Genomic DNA, 15372 nt, shown 5'->3' with positions numbered 1-15372 from the left:
TATCATCCACATATAGGACAAGAAAGATAAACTTCCCATTCTTAAACTTTGCATAGACACAATTGTCCTCTACATTCTCTTTAAACCCAAAATTCTTTATTGTTTGATCAACCTTCAAGTACCTCTGTCTTGAAGCTTGTTTTAATCCATAAATGGATTTCTTTAGGCGGCATCCCATTCGTTCTTTTCCTTCCATGACAAAACCTTTCGGTTGTGCCATGTAAACATTTTCCTCCAAGTCCCCGTTGAGAAATGCCGTCTTTACATCCATCTAATGTAATTCTAAATCGTAATGTGCCACTAATGCCATTATAATTCTGAAGGACTCCTTACATGAGACTGGAGAAAAGGTCTCATTGTAATCAATTCATTCTCTTTGCATAAAGCCTTTTGCCACAAGTCGCGCTTTATATCTCTCTATATTCCTTTGAGAGTCAAGTTTTGTTTTGTAGACCCATTTACACCCTACTGTTTTGGCTCCTTTAGGAATTATTTCCAAGTCCCAAACTTTATTGGCATTCATAGATTTCATTTCATCTTCTATGGCCTCAAGCCACTTTGATGAATGATCACTTCTCATGGCTTCTTCAAATGAGGTGGGATCTTCCTCCATTTGAAATTTCTCAGTGTTGTATACTTCATAGTCAGCAGGAATAGCTGATTTTCTAACTCTTTAAGACATTCTAGGGGCCTCCACATTTGGCACATCTTCTATTTGAGGCTGTTGTTGCTCCCCCTCATGTGTGGCAATAGGTTCTATAGGATCCTGAAGAACAGGTTCCTCATCGTCATTCATTGTTACCACAGGCGGAATAACAACAGGTGCTGTCACCATAGTATCTTGCACTATCGGTGCAGCGATGGTAGGTAGTGAGAAAAATTGCTCATGAATCATCGGAGTGGGCGCATACACCCGCTTCTCTTCAAGGTCAATTTCTCGAGCTACCATGCTCTCTCTCATCATTTCATCCTCTAGGAAGACAACGTGTCTCATTTCCACAAACTTTGTATGTATGTCTGTACAGTAGAAATGAAAACCTTTTGACTTTTTTGGGTAGCCAATGAAATGACAACTTACTGTTTTGGGATCTAACTTCCTAATGTTTGGGTTAATTACTTTAGCCTCAGCAGGACTTCCCCACACACGTAAGTGGTTTAGTGAGGGTACTCTTCCTGTCCACAACTCATACGGTATTTTTGGCACCGACTTACTTGGTACTCTATTGAGAATATGAATAGCGGTTTTTAATGCCTCCATCCACAGGCTCAACAGTAAGGTGGAATAACTTATCATACTACGCACCATATCCATCAGGGTACGATTGCGTCTTTCAGCTACTCCATTCTGCTGAGGTTCATCCGGTGTAGAATACTGGGCTACTATGCCATTCTTCTGTAAGAACCTTACAAAAGGTCCAGACACTTGGCCATATGGGATATGCCGACCGTAGTACTCCCCCCACGGTCAGACCCGACTATCTTAATCTTTAAATTAAGTTGGTTTTCAACTTCTGCCTTAAATATCTTAAATTTATCTAATGCTTCTGTTCTTTCTTTGATTGGATAAATACATCCATAACGGGAGTAATCATTTGTGAATGTTATGAATGAATCATAACCATCCACACTCTTTACAGAAAACGGACCATAGATGTCTGTGTGAATAATCTGTAAAATTCATGCGCTTCATTTGGCATCTTTCTTAATTTTCTTTATATACTTTCCTTTTATGCATTCTCTGCATTGTTCTAAATCTGAGAGCTCTAATAGAGGAAGAATATTATTCTTAACTAGTCCTTCTATTCTCTCCCTCGAAATATGGCCTAAACGTTAGTGCCATAATTTTGACGACGCATCGTGAGCTCTCTTATGCTACCATTTCTAGAGTAACTCTCTGTGACCAGCTGCTTTATCAGCTGAGTAGCATATGTCTTTGAAGAGCTAGTGAACTGACTCTTTATTCTATCAAGGTACTCGGTGACCGTGTCACACTCTAGGATTGAGCCCACAATCGCAGGTTCAATCGTGTTCTTTATCACAGCCAAATATTTCTCGTTGATAGTGACCCACTTCCTATGCTCAAGGTCATAGGACATCTTTTGGGATTCAGAATCCCTCTCTTTAGTTGCCCAAGTGGCATCAGTCTCGTTTATCTCCCTCACCGGTGCCACAGGATCAGTGGGACACAATGAGGTGACTACCCAGTCCACCTTAGCCAAGATGAAGGCTAGGTCAAACTTTTCCTTAACATAAAAATAACAATAATTGCATGCCTTGATTCCAACGTTGGCCAAAATTAAGACATACAACTGTTCTTATATACTAATTCTATATCACCGTTGGGCCAAAATAGAATTAATACATAAATTATTAAAATTACGATATTGTTATTAACAACGTTGGTCGGAAAATAACAACATCATAATCATGTCAAAATATCTTTTTCTCCAATTAAATATCACGTTGGTTCAAAATAACTAGAGAATTAACAATTTCTTTAGCAGCCATGTCAAAATCTTATCATAAATAACATCATAATATTGCCATTAATCAACGTTGGTTAGAATAATAACAATATTATAATCAATTAAAAACATATCCATTTTCAAAATTATATTCTCCCGTTGGTTCGAATTTAATAATGAAAATAACATCTTCAAATTCGCAGCGGGAAAATAATTCAATTTAATGAATTTTTTGCCCACAGGACAAATCTCTTTTCTATTTTCTTTAAACCATTAATCAATTTCTAGGAAATAAACATTTACTGGAAAAAGAAAAAAGGAAAACTGATTCATTTCCGTTACTGTCTTAGGCCCAACCGACAAAGCGGCCCACGACCCACGCCCACACGCGCGCTTTCCCGCGCTCTCCCCCGCGCCCAGGCCACAACCTGGGCCTGGGCTGGGAAAGTGGCCTCGCGCCCGCCTGGGCCGAAACTAGCCCAGTTGCGCTCTGCCGTCGGATCGCATCCGACGATCGCCCGGCCATCTCGCCCGAACAAAACCGCGGACGCCTATCTTTTCCGAAAACCCTATCTCATTCGGCGCCTCCCTTCCTCTCTCTTCGCCGCTCTCCTCTTCCTTTCTCTCAGCCGCAGCGAGGTACCGAGCGAGCGAAGTAGTGGAGCGGGCACGATAGCGCCATCGCCGGGCCCCTCGCCGACGTACGCACTCCTCGGCGGGTGAGCGCGACGCCGTCAAGCGGCCTGGCCGCGGCGCCTCCTTGGCCAAGCTCGGTGAGCAGCTCCCCGGCTCGGCCCTTTCTTCTCCTCGCGCGCCGGTGAGGCAGCAGCACTGCGCAACGGCGAGGTAAGCCAAAATGGCTCTTCCTCTTCTCCCTTTCCCTTCTTTCTTCTGTGATTAACCCGATTTGGGGATGGGGTCAAAAATTAGGGTTAGGGTTATGGGATGGGCACTGTTCTTCTTCCCCAGAGGGACTTCATGGGTTTAGGGTTCGGCTTTGTTTCTCTTCTAGGCCGAATCCCTCTCTTTTCTTCTTTCTTTCATCCAGTTAGGGTTAGGGTAAGGGAATCATTAGGGTTAGGATTAACCCGATTTGTTTTGATTGATTCGGTTCATCTTTTTCATTTGATTTCTTTTCTTTTCTATTTGTACCAAATCGCTCTCTTCCCCTTCATCGTCGCGAGTTAGGGTTAGGGTTCGGTTGAACCCGATTCGTTTTTTCTCTCGGTTTTGTTCAAGATCTTCGAGATAAGCCCCTTCCCCTCTTCCCTTTCTTCTCTTTGGATCTTCTTTCTTTTCTTTCGGAGTTGACCGATTTGGGTTTGGGGTTAGGGTTAGGGTTTGACTCGGAGTGCCGAGACCCCTTTCTATTCTCTTCTCAGATCCAAACACCGATGTTATTTTCTTGCCACGCGCCGGCGAAGATGGCGGTGCAACATCTTTCCCCCGCGCGGTGGCAGTGGTGACCGAGAGTTCAGTGATGTCCGCCACCCCCCGGTCTCTTTTCTATTTTCTTTTACCCAGTTAGGGTTAGGGTTTCAATCCAAAACGGATCGAACCCTTGTTCTTTCTTTGATTTCTTTTCTATGCTTTATCCCATGCTAGATCTACACAGTGGCAACCTTGGCTCTAGTACCATTGTTAGATCACAGTGTACCACTGTAAAGTAGATCAGGGTTTAAACATCTTACTTAGGGTTTCTCTAGTTCGCCCTGGCCTAGTTGCGCCGTAGCCTCGTGGACGTCGGTGTCGAGGGAGCTCGGCGCGGTGGTGTCCAACATGGTGGAGACGATGTCCAGTGGCGATGCAGAGGCAACGGCGGAGGCGGTGGGCTTCCCGTCGCTGGCAGCACTCTTCTTTAGATCGGATTATGTTTTCTGTAGGTGGTTACGGTGGCTCTGGTCAATTTCGTCATTCGAGCTCTGGTCCCCACACCTCTCTTTATAGTGCTGTACGACAGGGGCCCACCAACCACATTAGGATTGGACGTCCCCGATCAGGGCGCAGATCCAAGGGCCCAATAGGCCGTTTGGCCTATTGGTGGAGATCAAGTAACACTCATTTGATGTATCTTTTTTTATATATAAATTGTGGGGGGGACTCAACATATATTCCTTATGATATATGCATGATCAACCTTCTCGTTAGGCTGTCTCCAACAGGAGACCCACGAGGAGATCTAAACCCAAAATAAGTCTCCAACACAATACCTACAGCCTGCAACAGAGTACATATATGGAAGACTCATTTTGGATATCAGGAGAGTATCCTCTCTTCGGGAGACATATTTGCAGAAAGGGTTCTCTTTTGAGTCTTATTGTTGAAGAAGACAAAAAATGAGTATTGAACCCTTTGCCTGTAGCGCTACCCAAACGTGAAATGGGTCTTGTATTTTGGCCTTTGGGTAACGGTTGTTGGAAACAGCCTTAGGTGGTGATGGCTTCGTAGAGACCTCCACTTATCAGCTCTGAATACTGTTGTTTATAGTAATATAAATTTTTAAAAGGGATCTCTCATAGACTAAGGTTTACATTCTGTTCAGGAATTTTTTTTTGTTCAGGAATAGTTGACACTCATTGTAGAACCACTTCCATCATTAATCTTAACTTGGAGTGGGTGCTTCAGTTGTTTGAAAATTCAGAAGCTCGCAATGACTATACTGCCAGTAAATCAGTAGTCTATATGCCAGTTAATTTGTATTTTTTTATATCAATTTTCTTCTCTTTTTTCTGTTGTGTTGGCTTTCTCCAATTTAACCCAATGTTGAATTGGCTGTTACATTACAGGCTGGAGAGTTTCCTGCTGGCAGAGGCCTGCAGTGTTGTGAACCAGAGGTTCTGTTGAAGAAATTATCGCTATAGCCACTTGATTACAGAACATGTCTGAGTTTCTGGACCTTGAGACCCAGGATGGGATAAGAATGACATGGAATGTTATACCAGGCACAAAGCAGGATGCTACTAACTGTGTGGTTCCTGTTTCTGCCATTTATACTCCTCTAAAGCCAAATCCTTCCATTCCTGTTCTTCCTTATGCCCCTCTCCGTTGTCGCATGTGCTGTTCGATTCTCAACCTTTTCTCAGTTGTTGATTTTGGTGCAAAGATTTGGGTCTATCCGTTCTGCTTTCAGCGCAACCATTTCCCACAACATTACAACTCTATTTCAGAAAACAACCTCCCTGCTGAGCTGTTTCCTCAATATACCACCGTTGAGTACAAATCCACTTCTGAAACGGGTCCTGTGGCTCCTCCAGTCTTCCTCTTTGTTGTTGATACATGTATGATTGAGGAGGAGATTGGCTACTTGAAGTCTGCTTTAACACAAGCAATTGAACTATTGCCAGATCAATCCCTTGTTGGATTTATTACTTTCGGGACATATGTTCAGGTCATTATCATCTCTCATATTGATACTCCATTGCTGAATGCACTGGTCAACAACTAATACAGAGATTTAATTTATGTAGGTGCATGAATTGGGTTTTGGCTTGTTGCCAAAGTCATATGTGTTCAAAGGGACAAAAGAAGTGTTACAAAGGAGCAAATTCTGGACCAAATGAGTTTCTTTGCTGGGAAAACTAAACCCACAACAGGTGTGATCGCAGGCGCAAGGAATGGCCTCTCAGCAGAGAGTATTGCTAGGTTCCTGTTGCCTGCTTCTGAGTGCGAGTTTGTGTTGAATTCAGTTAAGAGCTCGGCTTGATTATAAAACCATGATACATTGGTCAGGGAGTTGGCAAAGTTCTGTAGCACATCAAAATGTGGAACACTAAAATTATGACTCTCAAGTGGCATACTAAAATTCTTTTCCATCATTACGCTGTTGACACTGTTTTCCTTTTTCTGTAGGTAATTGAAGAACTGCAAAAGGACCCTTGGCCTGTTCCTGCTGATAAAGGTTCATCAAGGTGTACTGGAGTTGCATTAAGTGTTGCTGCTAGTCTCTTGGGGGTTTGTGTTCCTGGATCAGGTGCTAGAATTATGGCATTTGTAGGTGGTCCATCTACAGAGGGACCTGGTTCTGTAAGTCAGTTCCTTTTTTTAACATGTTCTTTAGCTTCATTCCCATTTTCTTTATCTACACTGATGCTATAAATGTAGATGTTAGGATGGCCAGGTCATGTTGGCACTCCCAGGGGGAAGGGAGAAAGCTAAGATTGGAATCACTGTTTCTTCTTGCTTAATCACACAGTGGCATAGGATTCCTTGTATAGAGGCTCATATAACAGATACTGATAAATCATTCTATAATATAGATAAGATACCAAGCAGGTATCCTAGGACACTCATTAGCTATTATGGAATATGGAAAAGCTATAATCTTTTTGGCAACAGGAAAGCTATAATCTTAACCATGAAAAAGGTGTCTTCCAAATCCTTGTGACCTTGCCACACAGGCCTGGTGCTACTGCTATGGTACCTGTGATACTGCTGGCGTGTAACAGTAGCAGTTGCATTTTCTATAGTTGGTGGTGTTTATAATCATTCTCCTACAGTTACAAAACCTATCTCTACTCTCCTTTTGTAAGTAATAATGTGTTTTTTCTTTTCCATTTAATATGCCGTGGAACTACTTGTAACACCATATCCCAATTAGATTGGTACTGGCTAACAGATTGGGTTTGGCCCTACATGACTAGTCTAGATGTATGAAAACCTCATGCAATGACCCAAATTGACTGGACTAATTTTAAGAAACTTTATTACAACTACGCTGTTACAGGGCTGTGCATATTTAGAGTTCAGATTCATTTGATGGAAATTTTGTGAATTTGGTACCTTGATCTATGTTCTGCTGTTCTGGATATAGTTTTGTGCTTCTTATCTGTAATGGAAGTATAATAAACCTCTCCAATTCCCAATTTTATATGCAATATGAAAATCAGACAAACCAGTTTTGTCTATTCTGCTTATATTTGATCAATATAGCACGGTTTGTTTCCAAATAAAGTTGAATACCATTTTAGCTTTCTTTCTTTTCACTTCTATAACTCACTACATGCAAATTAGTGATATGCCATCAGGGAAATGTAGGCACGAGCATGTACATGACATTAATTCCCCCTTGAATATTGTTTATCATTGAGAGAGTCTGATTGTCTCAAATATCATGGCTTTTCTTAAAAAATTGCAATCACTCATTTCTTGCTCTTATGCTTTCTAATGTACTATAATGATATTATTTTCCAAATTTCAGATCGTATCCAAGTCCCTATCAGAACCAATTCGCTCGCACAAAGACCTCGATAAAGGTTCAGCTCCACTTTATAACAAAGCTGTTAAATTCTACGAGGATATCTCTAAGCAGCTTGTGAATCAAGGCCATGTACTTGATTTATTTGCTTGTGCGCTTGACCAGGTTTGTTGCCTTCTTTTCTGTTCTTTTTAATTTTTTATGAAAATTTAGTTTTGTTTGCTTGGTTTTGGTTGTTTAGTTAGAAATTAAAGAAAAATTGATATGCAATAATTTACGGACTTATATTGCACAAGCATTTTTTTGTCTCACCAAGCCACTATATGAATATAATGACCAATCAACAGAAACTTTAGGCTCGTGATGCTTCAACCAATTTGGTGAAGTAACTTACATATTTTTTTCTGATGTTGTAATTGGTTTGAACATTCAGCTACCAAGTAATTAGTTGCTAAATTTGTTGATAAAGATTTGTCCTTTGTATAATAGTAGTTGCTAGTTTCTGCGACCAAAATAGCCAAATGATTTGTCATTTGAAATAGGGTAATGAACAAACTACCAGTAGTTAGTAAAATCTCAGTTGTGTGTCAGTTTAAGGTGCGTAGGCTGCTTTTGAATTAAAATTCTTTATATTCTCTCTCAGGTTGGTGTTGCTGAGATGAAGGTTGCTGTGGAGAGAACTGGTGGAATAGTTGTGCTTGCAGAAAGTTTTGGTCATTCTGTTTTTAAAGACTCACTTCGACACTTCTTTCAGTCAAGTGACAATGATCTTGATTTATCATTCAAGTAAATACTCTTTACAGTAATTAATAACATGTCTTAGCCCATCAATAATTTGAGTGTTCTGATTGACGTGTATAAAATTATATTTGCAGTGGTATCTTTGAGATTAACTGCTCAAAGGATGTTAAAATCCAAGGAATTATTGGACCTTGTACTTCCCTGGAGAAGGTATAGTGTGTATCAGTTACATGTTGTCATTTTTTTTTTTGGAATAACACTCTACATCTGATCTTTTTATGTGCAGAAAAGTCCTCTATCCTCAGATACAGTTGTAGCTCAGGGAAACACTAACGCATGGAAGATGTGTGGTCTAGACAGGAAAACATCACTCTGTTTAGTATTTGATATTGCAAAGAAGGATGGACCAGATTCGGTGGGTGTTGGTCAATCAGCAAGCAATCAGTTCTACATCCAATTCTTAACCTAGTAGGGGATCTGTCCGTGCCCCTTCATTTTTAGGCAAAAAAAGCCAATACAGTCAAAGAATGGTATGTGACTGACTTGAGGTGTTGCATTGCATGCAGTTACCAGCATCATGAGGGGCAGATGAGATTACGAGCTACTACACTTTCTAGAAGATGGGTTGCTGGTTCTGGTGGTGTGCAGGCAAGTTTTAGTCTAACTTTCTTTACTTTGGTGATCACAATCATTTTCTGCTTAATTTGTCGACGGGTATCACCTTTTTTTCTCATGTAGGAACTAATAGATGGCTTTGATCAAGAGGCAGCTGCTGCAGTCATGGCACGCTTGGTCTCATTTAAGATGGAAGCTGAGGTACACGACGACATGTATTAAATTATTTTACCATTAGCACATACATGATAGATGAACTTATTTCACTTGAGAAAATGGTATGACAGTATGATGAATATAGTGCAGTAATAAAATGTTGCCAGCTTACTGTAGTTAATATTTCCATTCCGGAGCCTTAATATACTGATAGTATAACCTTCATGCTTCTTTCAGGCTGATTTTGACCCGATAAGGTGGCTTGATCGAGCATTGATTAGTTTATGTTCGAAATTTGGAGACTATCACAAAGAAACACCCTCATCCTTCAGTTTATCCCCTCGTCTGTCCATATTTCCCCAGTTCATGTTTAATTTGAGACGATCTCAGTTTGTTCAGGTAAAGCTTTTTGCCTCATTTATTGAGCAGTTCTGATCAACAGATCATGCAAAATCACACTTCTCAGTGCACTGATTATTTTTACTTCCCATGCAGGTTTTTAACAATAGTCCCGATGAAACTGCATATTTCACAATGATGTTAAACACAGAGAATGTATCAAATGCAGTTGTGATGATCCAGCCATCACTCATATCTTATTCATTCCAATCGGGTCCAGAGCCAGTTCTGTTGGATGTAACTGCAATTGCAGCTGATAGGATCCTTTTGTTGGATTCTTATTTTACTGTTGTCATATTCCATGGGATAACAATTGCACAGTGGCGAAAGGCTGGTTACCAATATCAAGAAGGCCATGAGGTAATATATTGTCAACCAAAACCTTATATATTAGATTTGGTGTATTGAGCTTCATGTAGCTTTTATTCTATGCATTTGCACATATGGCTACAAATAACTGTATCCATGCTTGATTTTTAAACTCTTTAACAGTGTGCCTTGACATCAAAATGTTTTGCAAGTCTTACGGTCTTCTTATGTTAAGAAAAATAAGCTTACTATTCTGTGGTTTCATAGCCTTTGGACATGAGACTGTTAGGCCTATCTACGAACAGTGGGCTTCATTATGTACAATATACATCCTGATGTGCTACATTACCAAACCGACAACTAACCTTGTGTGGTGTCCAGTCATTTGCCCAGTTGTTGCAGGCTCCACAGGAGGAAGCTGATGCAATAATCAAGGAACGCTTTCCTGTGCCGCGATTGGTGGTGTGTGATCAATATGGTTCTCAGGTTATTTCTTTTATATTCTATTCTTGTTTGTTCTTTGTTAGATTATTTCAACACACTGCATTTTCCCTCAGGAAATTTCTTTGTGTGTATCTATTTATTGCAAACATTTGTTCTCTCTACTGCATAAGGTTCACAAATTCACCATACTTTCAATTTTAACTAGTGACCCAAGTTTCAGTTGAAAATTGCATTGTAGGCCGAATAGCTGATCAGCATATCTGGGGATGCTCATGGGTCATTGATTAGCTGGGAACCCAAAAGAATGTTCCTTGTGTTCTTTTTTTCTTGTTGAAATCCATGTGGTCAGCCTTCATCAAATAGCCAGACATTTCAAAACCACCAAATTATTGGGCAATGGAAACTACCAAGTTATATAAACTTTGACTTTATTAAGTTGTAATAAGACAGTTCTATACATTAACATCAAATAAAAGAGGATGGAAGGAATGCCATTTGTATTTAATTTACTTTCTTTTGAAAATTGCAGGCTCAATTTTTGCTGGCAAAGCTTAATCCATCGGTCTCGTATGACAATCCTCCAGCACCAGGAGGGGATGTCATATTCACAGATGATGTGAGCTTCCAGGTCTTCATGGATCATCTTCAGCGTTTGGCCGCACATAACCCACACACTCCACACTCATACCACACGCACACACATACGTGCGCGTCCGTACACATGCAAAGAAGAGATTGGGAGGCGTCAACGCCTCTAGTGCACGGGAAACATGCAGTACTACCGAATATGCACGCGTGCGTGTACCCTAAAATTTCTAGAAAAATTCCAGAAAAAGATGAACCCCGATGAGTAGTGTCCCACTGGACAGCCCTACCACTGGACCACAGGCCCATTCGCTGGGTTACACCACTTTAGACTCTAAACAATACTTCAAGGGAGTTTTCTGCAAAATGCTGAGGTTATTGAATTTTGCCTTCTTCACATTGAAAAAAAATTTACACCCACTAGTACAAAAACGAGCTGTACTCCCGGTTGGGAAACCCCTTCAGTCCCGATTTCTCCAACCGGGAGCACGAATGCAGGACTAAAGGGCCCCTCCTTTAGTCTCAGTTTCTCGCCCGAGACTAAAGGTCCATCTTTAGTCCCAGTTGGTAATACCAACCGGGACTAAAGAGGCCTCCCGGCTTGGCCACGTGGGCCAGCCCTTTAGTCCCGGTTGGTATTACCAACCGGGACTAAAGGTTTTCTTTTTTTTTCTTTATTTTTTGTTTCTATTTTCAATTGATGATTCGTTTTGGTTTTCGAATAGGTTTTCGAATACACATTCTACGCTGCTAATAATATACGTATTCTACATACTTATAATGTTCGAACATTTTGTACAAACTAAAGTATGAAACTAACGTATATATTACATGCTTATACATATATTGTACGTTATTTTATGTACATATAATATGTATATATATATTACAAATAAAGCTTGCATTGTATATTCTATCATATCCTTGGGATAACAAATTCACTCCATCTGGTTTGGCTTCCATGTTTCGTTCACGTCATTGTAGAACTCGTCGGCGGGGTTTAAGACCTGGTCATTAAGAAATCCTGCTATGGTCTCTTGAATTGCTTTCAGTTGATCACGTCGTATGACTTTTTCCTTCAACCATAGAGTCTTCAATAAAAGTTAAAAGAAAAGTATTAATATATATATGTGTTGGTCATGTGATTGCTTATATATATGAGCAATAAAAGAAATTGTGAATATATGAATATATTTATATAACGTACTTTGAGGATCTCTTCAGGAGTTCTTTTTGCGTACGCCATGATGAACTCGTAAACATGGTATCCACAGTAGTTGTTCTCCTGTTCTTGCCTCAGAACCCACTTTTACGAGAAAAAAAGATCCGGTGAATTGAAAGCATGCATGGTGTTAATTATATATATATATATATATATATATATATATATATATATATATATATATATATATATATATATATATATATAGCTAGTACCTTACTTTGTGTGCGATTACATCCAGTGGCGCTTTGCAATATTTCATGTGGTGGTCCTCAATGAAACTTTTCCAAACACTGCACCCAATAAAATAAAAAATTAATTTGGCCCTTAATAATTGTTGCAGTTAAGAGATCGGTGTATATATGGTTGCTAGAGAGACTAAATTACCCTTGGATAATATCTATCATGTCTTGGTACTCTGTTTGCTCTTTTCTTAACGAGTCTAAGATGCTCAACCGACTATTGGCCATATCGATGACCATCAATATCCAGTGATTGTTGCATATGTTTTTATACACAAATATGATTGACATTAACTAGAGTCAACATATATATATAGAGGATAGCTTAGCTAGTAAGCAAATAATTGAACAAATGTCCATATGATTGACATTAATTATTTAACACTCACTTGAAGTTGTAGGGGAAGAGTATGTCCTTGTTTTGTTGGTTTACTAAGAACCTTATGAGATTTTTCTCGAGTTCATCTTTCCATTGAGGCGGGGCATTAGGGTGTTTGAATACGACATTTGGATCAACGAAACCAACATCATTATCCTTTCTCTTTCTGAGTTCTGTCATCTCATATCTGCATATATAAAAATATAGTGTGGGGATATATAATTTATATATATACATGTAGCTTTATATATATACACTTTAATAGTAGAAAATAATCACACTTACAGACAATAGCGGCTAATGAGACTTTTGTCGAGAGAGTCCAGGTGGCATAGTTGGTGTAATTCTGAAAACTCGACATATATAACGTCATCGCCACGGAAGTAATGTTGGTTTCTAACTCTGACAGAAACAAATGTCTCTCCCCGTTCACACACCACCATGTACCACTTGTTTAGCGGGTACATTTGCGTACCCAGTTCATCTAAGGCCCCAGGGTTGTAAAGACTCTTTCCATGTTCAAATTTCTTCTAAGGATCCAGTTTCAGAGCAGATGGTCCTTCAGCGAGCACTTGGGCAAGGTCCAAACCGGTATCCTTGTAAAACCGAGCTAGGTCCTCAAAATCGACATCCAGTAAGTCTAAGTTTGAACCATATTCATTAGGAATGACAAGAAGGGGGACTGATTGTTGCGATTGTTGTTCGAGTTGTGCAACACCTTTCCCTGCTCTAGTCTTTTTTTGCGCCGCCTCAAATGACTTGGTGAGAGAGCGGTCCTAGTCCAATTTTGGTAGGGTCTTTTGAGATTCCCGCTTTTTCTGGTCCACCTTCTTTCTTAGAAGATCTGGAGGTAGGTAGAAGTATGGTTTCTCCAGGTTCTCCCTCGCTTCTCGTTGCTTTCTTACTTTTTCGAAGAAACTGTTCACATTTTTTTGTACTGCAGCATTTAATTCCTTTTCACTTTTCTCGTAAGACAGTTTTTGGGGAATAACTGGATTAGAGTGATTTCTAGGCTGAATGGGTTTCCTAGTGCGCTTGGCCATATTAACCGGGACGGGTCTCTTAAGAGGTCCACCTGTGAAAATGACCTCTATTTTTGGAGGCGGACCTCTTCCATAAATCAAGTTTAGGAGGCGAACATTTCCTGACCTCTCAGTGGCCATCATAACAATTGTGTATTAATAATTAAACCTACAAGTAAACATTGACTTAAGCTAATTACCTTAATTCCCCAACTGCATACAACACTTGGTGGAAGTGGCGGCTAACTATTTCTATGGGCCTCCTAAAGCTTTGGTTATGTCCAACTACATGAATGAAGGAACAAGGACACTTGATCATCCTCACTAGAATTGATGCTATCATGAACAAAATCCCTCTTCCTAAAAAGGTTGCACAGAGAAAAGAAAGGTGCTCTAGTCATCCTTAGTAGGCCAAACACTCTGTATAAGTGGAGTTATAGATTAACTAGAGGTGTTCTTCTATCTATGCTCATCTGCAGCAAGCCTAGGACCATAAACTACTGGTTCAGTGTCCCTCCTAACTCTCTTCAGTTTGGTAGATAAGAAAGCAACCATAACAACCATCATAGCAGCAGCCTGTGAGGCCATAGCACACCTAGTCTGGTTGGCATCCATCTACAGGAAGCATTAAAATTTACAAGTTCTAGAGCTCAGGCATGCCTTGCTGGCTTCCAAATGTGCACACTAGTACAAAGCTCATAAAAAATGGGCAAGGAGTCATAGTCACAGCTGCTTCATGGATTGAAGCCACCCAGCGGCTCATCCTTAACATCATCGACATATAAATACAGTGAAACAAACATGCCCAAGCACCACCATGTTTCAGTAAGCAGGTGAACAGTATCATAGAACAAGAGATCAAGGATCTAAGTGCGAGGGAGGATGAAATTAGCACGTAATAGAAAGAACCGCAGATCTACAATAGCATATGGGCGCATCAAAGAATGAGTCACTATAGAATCACCCAAAATGAAACATTACAAATGAAATGTATCAGAAAAACGAGCAGACAAATCACGCAGCCCTAACCATGAAGGACCACATGAAACTAATCGAACATCACAGGTGCCAGCTACTATAGGGTTGAAGGGGTCAGTTACCTTGCTTAATTAAGACGAAGGGAGGAGGGGGAGGCATTGAAGAAGAGGTGAAAGGTGGTTACAGGGAAGCAGATCTAGTGTCGAATACCACCAAGGACTCCACCCACCAGCAGCTCAGAGACGGGGAAGAAGAACCTGCGCGCTCAAACGACTGCTGGAGACGAAGGCGAGCAAGGCTCCACACCGCTGACAAGGCGGAGCAGCAGAGAGGCCCCAAGCATGGAGGCGACGTCATGCTCCAACCACACTGCCACTAGCTATGAGTCGCTACCCGAGAGATGGGAGGGAGGAGGCGGAGTGAGCGAGCAAGCGATCGAGAGGGAGTCGAAAACGAGTGAAGGAGACAGTGGCCGAATAAAGGGCACTAAAACCCTAACGCACGGGGAAATTTTCCAATGGCGTGTGAGCCCACCAGAGCCAACCACCGCAGGGGCAAAATGGCCCAAGCGAGCATATGGCGACAGCCAAGTTCGTTTCCGGGTGTGCAAGAGATAGGCCA

The 15372-nt window shown here is 40.7% G+C and overlaps 1 pseudogene; it reads left to right on the top strand.

The window, feature by feature from the left end:
• Positions 1-5256: 5256 nt before the first annotated feature.
• On the top strand, positions 5257-11173 carry LOC136480215 (protein transport protein SEC23 C-like; annotated as a pseudogene).
• Positions 11174-15372: the final 4199 nt, after the last annotated feature.

The sequence above is a fragment of the Miscanthus floridulus genome, chromosome 9 (genome assembly GCF_019320115.1).
Source record: "Miscanthus floridulus cultivar M001 chromosome 9, ASM1932011v1, whole genome shotgun sequence".
In the NCBI taxonomy this organism is placed as follows: Eukaryota; Viridiplantae; Streptophyta; class Magnoliopsida; order Poales; family Poaceae; genus Miscanthus; species Miscanthus floridulus.
This window is presented reverse-complemented; position numbering and strand designations above follow the sequence as displayed.